This window comes from Pinus tabuliformis, chromosome 8, assembly GCF_031772625.1.
Source record: "Pinus tabuliformis cultivar Carrire ecotype Pingquan chromosome 8, CPIR1, whole genome shotgun sequence".
Lineage (NCBI taxonomy): Eukaryota > Viridiplantae > Streptophyta > Pinopsida > Pinales > Pinaceae > Pinus > Pinus tabuliformis.
Window position 1 is genome coordinate 1,315,002,750 of NC_142294.1, and position 16,656 is coordinate 1,315,019,405.

Consider the following 16,656-nt stretch of genomic DNA (forward strand, 5'->3'; position numbering starts at 1 on the left):
TTCTAGCAGCTACTCTGGAAAAGCCACACCCTTTAAGGTACAAATTAATTTTGAAATCCCCATCTTTGAGGGTCAAATAGATGCAAATGTCATAGATAAATGGTTAAATTTGCTAGAAGGGTATTTTTCTGTTCATGAATTTTCGAGTCGGGAAAAGATTGTTTTCACTCTTCTCAAAGCAGCCCCTCACGTCAAGGACTGGTGGGAAAACTATTGCGAGAAGCAGGATGAAAGTATGGGCTCACTATTTTCAGCCGCACCCACTTGGAATTCATTTTAGGATGCTATCAAGGAGCAGTACTACCCTATCAAAAGCTACGAGGATAAATACATAAAGTGGACCACACTGCGGGAGGGAAGGGACCAAGATGTGTCGAAGTTCACAAACATTTTTCATACCCTTCGCACACAGTTGGGTATCAAAGATTTTGAGTTGCATCTAGTACTCAAATACAGCGACTTCCTACATAGATACATCCAGGAAGAGATGGAGTTCCTGGACATCTCCTCGCTCGGCACAGCGTACCGATACACTGTCAAAATTGAGAAAAAGTTCAAATAGAAGAAGCGAGACTTTGGATCTACGAATCTGAAGACCAAAGGACAAAGCCAAGCCAGAGTGACCCAAGACAACCCATCGAAGCCGCAAAAAAAGAACAACACCACGAAGTCAAAGAAGGACATAGGAAAGTGGTGTGAGTTCCACAAGAGCCCCACTCACAACACAAGTGAGTGTCAGACCAAGAAGTCGCTGGTGGCCGAGTTAAAGACTTCAGAATCAGATGCATGTTCTGACCTTGAGTCATAACCTGACAAAGGGAATGGAAAAGGGAAGCAGATCATTGATGCAGAGCCTAGCGTCACTGTTGCCACCGCCAAGATCCAGAAGAATGAGCCCGAAGATCCAAAGGAGGGAGAGCGTCTTTTCCACTCACAGATGTGGGTGAAGGGTTCACTGTTGTAATTCATTGTCGACAGTGGCAGCCAAAAGAACCTCATTTTAGCAGAGGTTGTGAAGTGGTTGGGCCTACCGACTACACCACACCCGCAACCGTATAGTATTGGGTGGCTTCATGAAGGACGAGATCTCAAAGTTCGCCAGAAGTGTCACCTTCCCTATAGCATCAAGCCCTTCACAGATGAAGTATTGTGTGATGTTACACCTTTGGATGTTTGTGATGTATTATTAGGCCAACCATAATTGTGGAGGCGACATGTTGTGTATAAGTCAAGGCCTCGCACTGTCATTATTTCTTTGGATAATTCATTATACCGGATACCAGAGGTAGCCCCACCTACCGCCACCTATTTGATCTCTACTAAGAAAGGAAGCAAGCTCATCTCCCAGACTAGGAAATTCGTTTTCTATCTAGTTCGCTCCCAAAGTAAGGAGAAGATCGTTGCCATATCCATGATCCCCACAAAGGGTTCCTCCATGCAGCAGCATCAGCAGAGGGATACGGTCGTGACAGAATATAGGAACAACTTCTGCTCACCCATAGGGGTACCACACAAGCTTTAGGTGGGCAACAAAGTCTGGTTGCACCTGTAAAAAGAACGCCTTACAAGTGCCCATCAGAAGCTCAGACCACTCCGACAGGGTCCTTACACCAGTACCAAGGCTATGGGAAATAATTCTTTGTAGCATAGAATTCCCCCATTCCTGCGATTGCACCGAGTGTTTAATGTGTACCGCCCTCGACCATGCTTCCCACCATTACTAGACACATCCGAGATTGCAGAACAACTCACCAGGAACCAAGTTCAGCAGATGGAGGAACTCAACGCAATGGGGACCATTTCTTCCTAAGGGGGGATGAATGATCCAGGTGGATGTTAGTGGCCACCCACCTATCCCACTTGGACCCCCACAACTGTCTCTTTCATTTTTTCAGCTCCCGTAATTGTAGCACAATTTACTACTTTTAGCAGTTTTTTCGGGTCTTGAAATTCCGGAGCCATTTTGAGGCCCTAAATGACGTTTTTTGGGAAAAAAAAATCGGGACCCAAAGTTGTAGTGCTCGGATAGACCTTTCTAATGAGCTAGTGTATGCATCAAACAGAGATCGGGTGCCAAAGTTATGACCCCGGGAAGTTGATGTACCAACTTACCCAAAACGGGGCCCACAATTTGGCGTTTCATCTTCTAGGGTTAGGTTTTAGGATATGAAGGGTTTTCCATTGTTTCTCAACAATAAATAGGCCTTCAAGCCTCATTGTAACACACTTCAGAGGCATGTAGCCACCACATCTCTTCTCAGAGATAAGCTACCATTGCCCCAGCTGGTTTATTTCCATTGCAGTTTGTAAGCATATTTCAATATTTTACATTAATGAAATGAAGTATTATTTTCGTTGCATCTCTATGTTTATGGTTATCTCTGTAATTTGTTGTGTTCTTGTTTAAATCCAGATTAGTAATGATCCAGGTGGATGTTGGTGGCCACCCACCTATCCCATTTGGACCCCCATGACTATCTCTTTCAGTTTTTCAGTTTCCGTAATTGTAGCACAATTTACCATTTTTAGCAGTTTTTTGGGTCCTAAACTTCCAAAGCCGTTTTGAGGCCCTAAACGATGTTTTTTGGGAAATTTGGGAGCAACATGGATCCATGGACCAATTTTTCTCTTCCCAAAGTTATAGTTCTCGGATAGATCTTTCTAACGAGCTATTGTACGCGTCAAATGGAGATCGGGTGCCAAAGTTACGACCCCGGGAAATTGATGTACCAATTTACCCAAACGGGGCCCACAATTTGGTGTTTCATCTTCTAGGGTTAGGTTTTGGGATGTTAAGGGTTTTCCATTGTTTCTCAACAATAAATAGGCCTTCGAGCCTCATTGTAACACAGTTCAGAGGCATGTAGCCGCCACATCTCTTCTCAGAGATAAGCTACCATCGCCCTACTTGGTTTATTTCCATTTCTGTTTGTAAGCATATTGCAGTATTTTACAGTAATGAAATGAAGTATTATTTCCGCTGCATCTCTGTGTTTATGGTTATCTCTATAATTTGTTGCGTTCCTGTTTAAATCCGGATTAGTGGTATCAGAGCGGTCTGCTTTTTCTCTGTTTTTCTTTGCATGTTCCCAACGAGGTCGGGATATAAGGAGTTAGGGCTTGAATTGGTTGAACCTTTACAAGACCAGCCTCGTAAATCCAGATGGCCTCCTATAGCAGATGAAAATAAAGATGAGGGGGTAGGAGATCCTATCAAAATCTTGCTCGAAGAAGTCCTCGAGCGACAAAGGAACGAGATGATGGATAGCTTTATGCAGATCCTTCAGCGGCTACCCAGAGGCGACGCATCAGCTTCCAACAGCTACTCTAGAAATGCCACGCCCTTTAAGGTACAAGTTAATTCTGAAATCCCCATATTCGAGGGTCAGATAGACGCAGATGTCGTAGATAAATGGTTAAATCTGCTAGATGGGTATTTTTCTGTTCATGAATTTTCGATTTGGGAAAAGATTGTTTTCGCTCTTCTCAAAGCAGCCCCCCACGTCAAGGATTGGTGGGAAACCTACTGCGAGCAGAAGAATGAAAGTACGGGCTCACTATTTTCAGCCGCACCCACTTGGGATTCATTCTGGGATGTCGTCATGGAGCAGTACTACCCTGTTAAAAGCTATGAGGACAAATACATCAAATGGACCACACTGCAGTAGGGACGAGACCAAGATGTGCTGGAGTTCACAAACATTTTTCATACCCTTCGCACATAGTTGGGTATCAAGGACTCTGAGCTGCATTTGGTACTCAAATACCGCGGCTGCCTACACAGATACATCCAGGAAGAGATGGAGTTTCTAAACATATCCTCGCTCGGCACGGCGTACCGATATGCTGTCAAAATCGAGCAAAAGTTCAAACAAAAGAAGCGAGACTTTGGATCTACAAATCCGAAGACCAAAGGACAAAGCCAAGGCGGGGTGACCTAAGACAACTCGTCGAAGCCGCAAGAAAATAACAACACCACGAAGTCGAAGAAGGACACAGGAAAGTGGTGTGAGTTCCACAAGAGTCCCACTCATAGCACAAGTGAGTGTCGGACCAAGAAGTTGCTGGTGGCCGAGTTGAAGGCTTCAGAATCAGATGCATGTTCCAACCCTGAGTCAAAACCCGACAAGGAGAATGGCAAAGGGAAGCAGATCATTGATGTGGAGCCTAGCGTCACTATTGCCACCGCCAAGATCTAGAAGAATGAGCCCGAAGACCCAGATGAGGGGAAGCGTATTTTCCACTCACAAATGTGGGTGAAGGGTTCACCGCTGCAATTCATTGTTGACAGTGGGAGCCAGAAAAACCTCATTTTAGTAGAGGTCTTGAAGCAGTTGGGCCTACTAACTACACCACACTCGCAGTCATACAGTATCGGGTGGCTTCATGAAGGACGATATCTCAAAGTTCGCCAGTAGTGCCGCCTTTGCTATAGCATCAAGCCCTTCACAGACGAGGTATTGTGTGATGTTACACCTCTAGATGTTTGTTATGTATTATTAGGCCAGCCATACTTGTGGAGGTGATATGTTGTGTATGAATCAAGGCCCCACATTGTCATTATTTCTTTGAATAATTCATTATACAGGATACCGGAGGTAGCCCCACCTACCATGACCTCTTTGATCACTGCCAAGAAAGGCAACAAGCTCATCTCCCAGACTAGGAAATTCATTTTTGGTCTGGTTCACTCCCAAAGTAAGGGGAAGATCGTCACCACATCCATGACCCCCGCGAAGGGTTCTTCCACGTAGCAGCAGTAGTAGAGGGATATAGTCATGAAAGAACATAGGAACAACTTCTCCTCACCCACAGGGGTACCACACAAGCTTCAAGTGGGCAACAAAGTCTAGTTGCATCTACAGAAAGAACACCTTACAAGAGCCCATTAGAAGCTCCGACCACTCCGACATGGTCCTTACGGCATTACCAAGGCTATGGGAAACAATGCTTTGGAGCACAACATTCCTCCATTCCTTCGCTTTCACCGAGTGTTCAATGTGGATTGTCGTCGACCATGCTTCCCACCATTACTGGACACAGTAGAGATTGTAGAACAGCTCACCAGAGACCCAGCTCAGCAGAAGCTTCCTCATCTCAGGGAGGAACTCAACGCAATGGGGACCATTGCTTCCTAAGGGGGGAGGAATGATCCAGGTGGATGTTGGTGGCCACCCACCTATCCCATTTGGACCCCCATGACTATCTCTTTCATTTTTTCAGTTTCCGTAATTGTAGCACAATTTACTATTTTTAGCAGTTTTTCGGGTCCTAAACTTCTGGAGCCGTTTTGAGGCCCTAAACGTCATCTTTTTGGGAAATTTGGGAGCAACATAGGTCCATGGACTGATGTTTCTCTTCCCAAAGTTATAGTTCTCAGATAGATCTTTCTAACGAGCTATTGTACGTGTCAAACGGAGATCGGGTGCAAAGTTACAACCCCCGGAAATTGATGTACCAATTTACCCAAACGGGGCCCACAATTTGGCGTTTCATCTTCTAGGGTTAGGTTTTTGGATTTTAAGGGTTTTCCATTGTTTCTCAACAATAAATAGGCCTTCGAGCCTCATTTTAACACAGTTCAGAGGCATGTAGCTGCCACATCTCTTCTCAAAGATAATCTACCATCGCCCTAGCTGGTTTATTTCCATTTCTGTTTGTTAGCATATTTCAGTGTTTTACAACGATGAAAAGAAGTATTATTTCCACTGCATCTCTGTGTTTATGGTTATCTCTATAATTTTTTACATTCCCATTTAAATCCGAATCAGTTAACCTAGTTAACAACAACCAAAGAGTCTCAAAATCACTAAAGGTGTGTAATTCCTTTTTCAACAACTAAGGATATAAGAGTGTGACAAGCAAGAACCTCAACCCAATTATTTTTCCCCCTACCTAGCCCCATCTTAACCTGAAAATAATGGTTTTCATTAACATCTAGAACAAAGCCACCACCATAGGTGGCCACATCCATTTGGGATGCATCATCAAAGTAGCCCCAAGGTCTTGTTATATATGGCACTTCAATGACAACAGGCCTACGAATTAATGAGATCCACGACTGAGCATAATGAGAAAGTATTACCAAACCCTCAACTGTTATTTTATTTGGGTATATGGAGAGTTTGAAATATCGCTTTGTTGCACACTATCCATATACCCCAACATAGGTTTATAGGAAGTTCACGAAAGGCATATGTAGCCATATTCTCCACCCATTCTTATTGGTTAATCAAAAATGATAACCCAACCCATTGACAATTCATCCCGAGTAAGGAAATGCAGGATTCCCAAACCTAAATTGCAAAGGAGAAATGAATGAATAAATGATCAATTAACTCCCCATTATCCATGCATAAATCACACCATCCTGGCCCAATTTTATACTGGCATTGCATATTGTCCCACGTAGGCAACTTTCTAGCCATAATAGCCTAAACCAGTAATTTTGGTTTTAGCCGAACAGCTAGTCTTGCACAGAACAACCCACGACCAATCTAGAACCTGATAATGTACAACTGAACTAAGACGCAAATACCCAAGCTTCGGTGTATAGATTCCATGTGGAGCATAGGCTCACACCATCTCATCTACCCGATCACAAAGTCGAATGTGTGTAGACCGCAAAGCAGCAAGAAATCCAGCCCTGTCTCCACAAAGTTGTTCTTAGAGCAGCATCAATGTGATCCAATCTCGTAATGCCTTGATCACGCAAAAACCCAATAAGAGGTTGAGAAAGAATGTGGTCATCCAGAAAAATAGGCCATGGATCATAACCAATGTAGATATTATGACCATTACCAACTCCCCAAGCTAATATAGAAGCCACCAGATTGAAAGAATGGAGGATTTCTCGCCAGACTAAAGAGATATTATGTTGCAGCTTGTTCAACATTTGCACCTAATCCTCCAACGACAAAGGAACTATGTGTTTTTGTAAAACCACCTGTGTCCATAGACTCCAAGTGGATAAAGCCTCCATGTGCTTTTATTGCCCAGATCTTTTGAGAAAAATATTTTTTTTGAATTCCCCAATTCCCAAGTAGTTTTGGGACTGCCTATTTGCTTCAGCGCATCCAAGGCAATACAAAATGATCCTTTGATCCTTTCCAAAGAAATTTGAAACACATATGATGGATTTTCTCTAGGATACCCTTAGGAATCCATGCTAAAGACATCCAATATACTGGAATTGCTTCCAATACTGATTTAACCAAAACCAGTTTGCCTCCCTAAGATAACCACCGCAAGCTCCAAACAATGAGCATTTTTTTCTAACTTGTCCAATAACCAATTCCAATCATCTTTAAGATAACAATTCGGCTTTAAGAGGAATCCTAGATACTTGAACCCAAATTCCACCTCCAAGATATCATATGGGAAAATAGAATAAATATTATCAATCTCCTAGATCACCAAATTTTGGACAACAATGGATGGCTTCTAGTCATTTATCACCATCCCCATTGCATCACCAAATAGACTCATAATATTATCTAATTTAATTAGATCACAATCTAATCCATTGTAGAAAATAAGTATGTCATCAACAAAATGGATGTGTGTGATGGACAAAAACTAAGCAACCATCGCACCTTGAAAATCCCTTCTACAAGTTGCATCCTTGATCATAAGACTGATCCCCTCAACAACAAGAATAAAAAAAAGTGGGAACAATGTCACCCCTAACGAAAAACATGTTGTGCTTGGGAGCAATGTGAGGCAAATCCATTGATCAAAACAACAAAGGAAACATATGCCAATCATCCTATGATCCAATTGATGAATTGTACATCAAATCCCACACGAGTGAGAAGAATTTGCATAAAGGACCAATGGACCCAATAATAGGCCCTAGATAGATCAATCTTGAAAACAACTCCCTTCAAATTAACATATTTATATTGTGTAAACTCTCCTAGGCGACCCCAATGGCCTCATGTATTTGGCGACTAGCCAAAAACCTGAATTGTTCTTGTGATATAACCTTAGAGATAATGGGCTTAATTTTTCGGGAAATGACCTTTGAGATGGATTTTTAAACACAAATACATAAGGAGATAGGGCAGAAATCCTCAAAGGAGGTCAAGTTGTCAACCTTTGGAATGAGGGAAATGAATGTTGAGTTGAAGGGAGGGAAGATCCGTCCATCATGACGTGACTCATTCACAACCCAAAGAAATTTTAGCCCAATAAACTCGTATAATTAAGAGAAAAAATTCAAAATCGTCCATCTGGCCCTGGGCTTTTATCTTTTTGAAAGTTGTTTAGAGCCACTTTAAGCTCCACATCTATAACATCCCTTCATAGCTCTTGGTTCTCATCCTCACCCACAATGCGTGGAAAAAATTGAGCCACCCTAATAATCTCAAGAATATTGGCCCCTTGGGGCTCCTGAAAAATACCCTTGAAGTGATTTACCCCCATATCAATAAGCCCATAAAAATTTGATAGTGGATGCCCTTCCTCATCCTTCATCCCCGAGATGGTGTTTTTCAATTTCTTACCTTTAGCATAGGCATGGAAATTTTTGGATTTTTCTTCATCGTTGTCTAGCCAAATGGCTCGGCTTTTGAGCCTTCAAGACTATTATTCGCCAAGATATCCTTCCTCCTAGTCACAAGCCTATGGTAAACCTCACACGACTCCTGAGATTGAAATCCATCAACCCCCAACTTAGAGAAAGCCTCAAACTGTTGTTCAACGTCTAATAGATCCTCCTCCTCCCTCCTACACATAGAAATTGCCCAGTTTTTTGCCAAAAAATTAATATATTTAAGATTATGATCATATTGTCTTGCAGTAGAAACACCTAGTTTGCCATCATAACGTCTCCAATTTTTTTTAACCAACACTGTAAATGCCTCATCTTTTAACGAATGTGCATTCGTTTTAAAAGGACTGACATGTTTACGAAAGACTCCCTTGACCTCCACATAAATAGGGCATTGATCAGAAAGGCCACAGTACCAACCCATTGTCTAATAAGAGGAAAGGATTTAAGAGTAGATTCGACCACCAAAACACGATTGAGCCTCTTAGCGACTTGATCCTCCCAACTCTTTGATTGTTATAGGTTGGTTTCAAATGTAGAGGAATGTTAAACACACATGGACAACAAGAGAGATATGAAAGATAAAACATGCAATACATTTTTTATTAACATGAGATATACATTTATAGTACAATATGTGACTCTTGGGTTTCAGATCCCAATGTCTCTTGGACTGCTTTGGTCTATTCAGCTTCCACACTAACCCATTTAGGATTAGGTGTCCAACATTCCCCCCCTTAATCCGAAGGGTTATGTATGAGTCCAAGAAGAGAGTTGTAATACAAAATGTGCAAAAAATGCATGGCAGCACTAGGTTGAATGTGCTCTATGAAATGTTGGTATAAAGGGCAGTGGTTTAAGGATGACCACCAACACTGGAACGCTTAGTGCAATTCCCGGAACTCTTCCAAAACTGGCAAGAAACTGAAGTTTTCTGCTAGAGGAAGTGATCCTATTATTTTAAAGAGGGAAACCTTCAACCATAAAAGGGAGGTCTCACCCCACATAAAAGGTAAAACTTCAACCTGAAAAGGGAAGTCTCAACCTGTGATGGTTTAAGGATAACCAACAACTCTGGAATGCTTAATCCAATTCCTGGAACTCCTCCAAAACTTGCAAGAAGCTAGTGTCTTCTGCTAGAGGAAGTGTTCTCAATTTTGTTCTTGGAATTCTTCCAAAACTGGCAAGAAGTTGAAGTCTTCTGCTAGAGGAAGTGTCCCAGATTTCCAACTGAAGGCATGTTCAGGGGCATCTTTTCTTCTGGCTACAACTCTGAATCTGGTATGGCAGGTTGTGGCTCAGGCTCGCTTGATGTGGCTTTGAAGCTTGTAGATGACTATCATTTCCCCCCCTGTCAGATACAAGGTGAGAGGATGGAGAAAACTCAACTGCAAGACTGTTCAATATTATGGAACAAGTTCTGACATGTGTTTGGAATATCTTCTTGGTTGTTGATGCCCATTGCTAAGAAGCGATCCATCCAAGATGAATCTTTGTTCTTGCAGGACGTTTATTTCTGAAGCATCTGTGTGAAGAATCACTGGTTTTATGACAATGCTTACATGGATGAAGATCAAAACAGTGATCTTTCAAATGGCCAACTCGGTCACAGTGTTGGCATTTCATGATCTGTTGTTTTTGTTGTTGTTGTTGCTGTGGAAGAGGGGCAGAATCTGGAACAGCTGAAGTTGAACTGTCATGAGGAGCAGGTAAACTGTCATGAATGAATCCGGCACTCTGAAATTGAATGGGCTTGGCGTAGTCTGGAATATGAAAGGACAAGTCCTTGTCATATCCAAGACCATTTATGTGCTTGTTGTGGACAAGTTGTTCCCAAGGTCTGATGATGGGCTTGGGAAATGCAGATTGAGTTTCTGCATCTGCATGTACAGCTGCTACTTTATTGGGTACTAAATCTGAATCAATTGTAACATTATTGACTTGCTTCTGATGGGTTGCAGTGTTAGTGTTCTGAACAGAAACATGTTCAGAATGACTTCTCTGTTTTAATTCTTCTTGCTGTAGCTGAGATTCAAGCTGCAAAAATTCGATCTTTTCCTGTGCATTTGGTATACATGTCTGAATTTCAGAGAGAGATCCTATGCTGATTTGTAATGTGTCATCAACAGTAGATAATATCAGAGTTTTAAGGAACTGTAATACTTCACTGATTCTGGCCATTTTTTCTTCAATGTCTGATTTACACCTTAAAAATTGATCACAACTACTACTCAATGCAGAAAAGTAATATCTACTCACAATACACAGCAATATCCTTTATAAATGTCAGCGAATGATCAGTGTGCAACATAAAAGATTACAATCAGCTCACCAAACTCTTTATGCAGCAGTGGAATCAAGGAATGTCAAGCTCTGTGAAATAACACTTAGCCCGTCAATTCAACATCATCATCAGAGTCTATCCATCAGTGTATTCAGTCAATAATACTTGGTAATGCAATACTTATCTCTAAAACCCTAGAATGTGAAATCATACTCCACTTCATCAATACATGTCTATAGATCAACAATGTCAGCAGTACCAACTCAATAGTTGCTTTATCATAGGCATTTACAAAGAATAATGTGTCAATACTATCATATCTAAATCTAATCTCTGTTTAATGCAAACAGTCAACAACACTCCTTTCATCAAATTAATAGATTACATCAATTCATAGACAAGTTCACACAAAACTTTGCCCTTGGTTGATGTAGATGACACTGGCATACGTCGACCCCACAATCACACAATTTCTGGAAGAGTCTCTCTACAGAACTTTAACACAAAACAGATTCTATAGTTTTTTGCATGAATGGGTGGATTTCTTGAGAAAAAGAGAGCCTTGTGGGTGGATTTCTCAAACAGAGAAAACTTTGGATGCGAATTGACCTCTATATAAATATATAGCCGAGAATACCCATAAAGGACCTTTAATCCCATGAAATTTTGTTCGGATCGCAATTCATAGTCAGTGACCTTCAGTTCGCACATAATTAGTAAGAGGCCTTCAAAAGTTTTGTGCTTAGGGTTAAAAAAAATGGTGAAAAACCCTAAAACGACAATGATTTCGTTTTCAGTGATTAAATGCAATATCCAAATAAAGGAATGCAAAGTTCAAATACAGAGCTCCTGTAAATCAGGCGCGCCTTTCTCAGTGTCATCAGGCAAAAAATCGCACAGCTCCTTGCTGGCTACTGCTTTCAGAAATGCATTAATTTACACCAAACTAGACAGAACATGCAAAGAATTGACGGAAAATTCCCACGTTTGCCGTGTATTTGTTGTCAGGGAATGGTATTTCCTGGTCTTTGCGTCCTCACAAGTCCCGGCCGTTGTTACACTAAAAAATGTCACCATGGCTATTTACAGTTAGTATGGCTCTATCAACAGTCATGCTATCCTCCTGGGCAAGTCTTATGCCTCTGCTCTCCATGTCAAACTCCAAAAAGAGAGAAAGTCTTAGTAAATGTGTTTATCTCTGGGTACGCAGATTATCTCGGCCTTACCTGCGTATACGCACCTAATGTTCACAAAAACTGCGTACTTGTATGCTCTGTATGTAAAGGGGCAGGTACGTACCCCTGTAAAGGTCAAAAGGTGCGAGTTTCATCTTTAAAAAGTTACTTGTGGTCATTTCTAGAACATTCTAGAAGGTTGTTCGACGTGTATTGATCGCCTCCAGATGGTTCATGTACCCCTATGAAAGAGGAATTTATCCCATCAAGAGAGGAGCTATCCCATCCAAAGAGGGGATTATCCCATTGATGGTGGACCTGATTAACTTCCTCTTGAGCACTATAAATACAGGCATTGGGCCAGAAGGAGGAGAGGTTGAAAGCTAAACATTTCTAAGGGTAGATGCTACTGGAATTAGGACTCCCATTTAGAAGCTTGTGAGGAGAGATTCCCATCCTTTCTTGTTTCATTTGGAAGTGGGTGAGATTTGTCAAAGTAAAGGAGAACTCTTGATGGACCCTAGGAGGGACTTGCACAACACCAAGGCTCAGGTTGTAATTGTTCCTTTTGTTTCCTATTAATGCAAATGAGTCCATTCTTCTCAATAACTTGTTATTTATGAGTTGTTTCATGTACTCCTTGGTCTATATGTTAAATATGTTTTATTTAACGAGATTATCAAGTGCTATTTAATCGTTTGATTGTTAGTGAATGCAGGTTTCGAAGTGAAGGAGGAGCTCATCCGGATCGGCGAGGCTGGACTACTACAACAGCGTTGGACTACAGGTAGGATCTAAACACTTGATTTCTCGTATGGTAAATACATGTTTAGAGAAGGATTGCTCTTGTTTGTCTTGTTTGTCACTAGAGAGTCTTAGGCTCCTAGGGAGGTTGGTTGTGTCTGCACTATCGACTCTTTCCGCCTGACAAAATGGCGACTCCGCTGGGGATTCAGCGCTATGGGCATACCGAACTTCAGTGAAAACTTCAACAGGGTTCACTCCTTTCCAGCTAGTTTATGGCTTGGAAGCTGTGTTACCCATTGAATGTGAAATCCCATCACTTCAAATGGTTGTCGAATTACTCCCAGCTACTTCCAAACAGGAGAAACATCTTAGCTCAATTAGATGAGACTCGACGTGACGCTGCATTGGCAATCGAGACTCACGTGAAGCGAATGAAAGCTCAGATGATAGAAATGTGACCCCTCGAAGTTTTTCGGAGAGAGACCTAGTGCTATTATATGATCAAGCTAACGATAAGCTAGGTGCTCGAAAATTCGTTCCTATGTGGCATGGACCCTACATTGTAAAGTGAAAGCTAGCAAAAGGGGCCTATGAGCTGGTAGATTTTGATGGGGACTCTTTGGGTAAACCCAGAAATGGACTTTACCTAAAGAGGTATTATGCTTAAATGATGGGTATGGAGAATTTTTAGTTAGGTTAGATTTTCTTTCTAGCTAGTATGTTTGTTAGTTTAGATAGTGTGCTTAGCTTAGAAAGTGTGTTTTTCGTCGTTATTCTGGCTTATCTTGGTTTTACTCTTGATATTGCAGATGTCGACGCCTCTCCAAACGTACATTGGATTTGCCGATGGTGCTTGTCGTAGTACACGGAATATCTCTTCCGCAGCTTGGGTTATCTATTCGCCCTCTGACGAGTTAGTTTCTATGCATGGGGTGAGCCTCAATCAAACGACGAACAACATTGCAGAATACAGTGCAGTGGTTGAATTATTGTCTGAATCTATTTCATTTGGAATTCGACATTTGATAGTGAGGTTAGATTCTGAACTCGTTGTATTACAGCTTAATAGAGTATATGCCATTAGAAATCCTGTGTTATTAAGGTTGTTTTTGAGAGTGCGCCTCTTGGAACGTGAATTTGATTACATTGAATATCAGCATATTCCAAGGTCTTTAAATACATTAGCAAATGCAATTGCTTCTCGAATGTTGGACAGATATTTGCGATAATCATGCAAGTAAATTTAAAAACATTTCATCACATATGTTAAAACAAGATAAGCCGGTAATAATGATATATATATATAGATAGGAGTGTGTCAAAAATATACATCGTCTTCGATCATAGGTTGAAAAACACCTTATGATCGGCAAAATGATAAGTACAAAAAACCAAAAATGTCATATGTGTCTACAAAAGTGACTAGCCAATCACTGGTGGTGCTCTCTATATGAGACCACTGCCCGCGCTACCCTACACAGGAACCTCCTAAAAGGTCCTGGGACTGCGACCACATAGCGCTGAAGTCGAATAGGAATGTCATCTATGGTGGTCTTTGGTATACCCGCCGTCAGACGCTCTAGATCCTGTTCCAGCTCGGCTAAGGTCTCTGCGGCCGCATCCTGTGGGGTTGGTGTTGGTACAGCTGGTACTCTCCTCTCAAAAGCCCGGAGGTTGGCCGGACACCGTGGACCTACATCTGCATTTTGAAAATTTGTGCTGTCAGTTTTGAGGCGATACATAAAAACAAAAAAATACATAATTTAAAAACTTGTGAAAAATGGAATACCTCTGTCATCCCATTGTTCTCCCTGTGGAAGAACCATGTCCGGATCATTCCGAAAATCCATTCCGGCATAGGGAAAATCCTGAATAGCAAAGACCTGGCCCTCTAGCCAGTGAAAGTAACCATCAGGAAATCGAACAACTGTCGCGCCCTCATCAGGATGCTGGGACATTACCGCAACCCATCTCGTCAACTTAGGCTCCCGAGGAGCCCCAACTGGAACAGTAAGATGCTGGGGGATCAGCATTGGAACTCTCTCTAAGGCAAAGCTCACAACTAAAGGCCCATATCCAAAGGTCTTCAGTTGTCCATTCTTTGCCCTGGTTAGTTGGCCCTTCATATTGGCCAACACAGCATCGCACCAGTTGAAAATGGTGCCTCAGTAGCAATCTATCGCCATCCGCATTTGGGACCTGGTGGCAATGTGCAAGGCGGCTGCGCCGCAGAGTCTGGTAACAGTAAAGGCTATCACCATAAGTTCAGGCAGGGATATGTACTTGATTTCTATCCCTTTCTCCTGGTTTTGATTGTTGCACCACTCTAACCGGAGGCTAGCAAGGGATTGGCCACCCGGCCTAGTCCCGGACAGAGTCAGTTGCTCGCCCCTATTAGGCAAGCCAGAGAGAAAATATATGTCGGAGGGCTCTATCTTGACCTGGTTCTCTCCAATGTAGAAGCATTGATCTGGAATGTTCCACCTTTCAACCAGCCACTCAAGGAATGGCACCTGGCCCCTCATGCCGGGTATGGCCCAGTATTTGTACAAACTGCATGCTTTTAACGCATCAATAGAAGGTTGATGACCAATTGCGGCCAAATCAACGTCCTCGTGTTCTCTTTCTCTCCAATCTAGCATGGTGAGTGCCCTACACACCAAAAAACAATAGTTAGAATTCATGAAATAAAATTTGGTTGGTTGAAATTGGAGTTTGGGGTTTCAAAATGCGTGTTTCACGGGGTACGCACCCCGCGTTCAGAACACAGAGCGGCGGTACGCAGCTGGTCTGAAGGCGGGCTGCGTACCCCGACCTTTTTCCTATATACGAAAAAGGTCGGGGTACGCAGGTAGCCCATAGGGCACCTGCGTACCCCGAGAAACATATCCTAAAACCCTAAACCCCCTAAAAAATCAAACTAAAACTTGAAATGAAATTCTAAATGGATGAAATTGAAGAGGAGGATGTTGTGGAATACCTGAAAGAGACGGCGCTCGATTCTGACGGTCGGATTCTCCGCAATGTCCACGGGAAGTTTTCTTGTCAAAAGCCCTTTTCTCAACCTCAACAGTAAAATGGTAAAAATGACATGGTAAAAAGTCTTTTTATAGGTTTTTTGGATGAATGAATGCTAAGTTTGTTTATATTTCACCATGGAAAGATATTTTTCAATGTATTTTTGCCTATCTTAAACAGGTATGAGTAATGAGTTGTTTTTGTGCAGGACAAAAGGATTTAGAGGGAAAATTGTCATTTTTGACGAACCAAAACATCAGAGTCATCTTTTAAGCCCTTTTCTGACTCCTAAAAATATGAAAAGATTGTCGAGCATTTCTTTTACACTCGTTAAAACGGAATTAGAAGACGGTCCCCTTATAGCTCTTTTCTGACCGTAAAAATAGGAAAAGATTTCCGGGTTTTTGTCGTTTCAAACTCGATACGGAAATAAAACGACGTGTCCTTGATTGCTTTTTACTTTTCAGGTCAGAGACACTAATCATGAAAGTACTCCTTGGTCGCAAGATCAAGCGGTTCTCCCAGGTATTATTTTATACTTTTTCGGGCTTGGGGGACACAAATTTACGAAAAAGTTCAACCTAGAGTCTTCTTAAGTTTTTCAGACTCTCTAAAATTGAAAAACGCCAAGTTTCTCCTATACTAGGCTCGTTAAAATTTCACAGTAAAGGACTTGTTCAATTACAAACAGGAACGAACCACTCCTTCCTAGGGTTCGTATCAAAACTAGGTTGGACTCATCCGAAGGATGAGCTTATAATCAAGCATATGTTATCCTCCTCAAGCTTGTTAAAAATAAAGAGGTACTTGCCAGAAATGGTGGGGGAAAAGAGAGAAGAATGAACCAATTTGTCATCCTTTGTTACAGAAGAACCTTA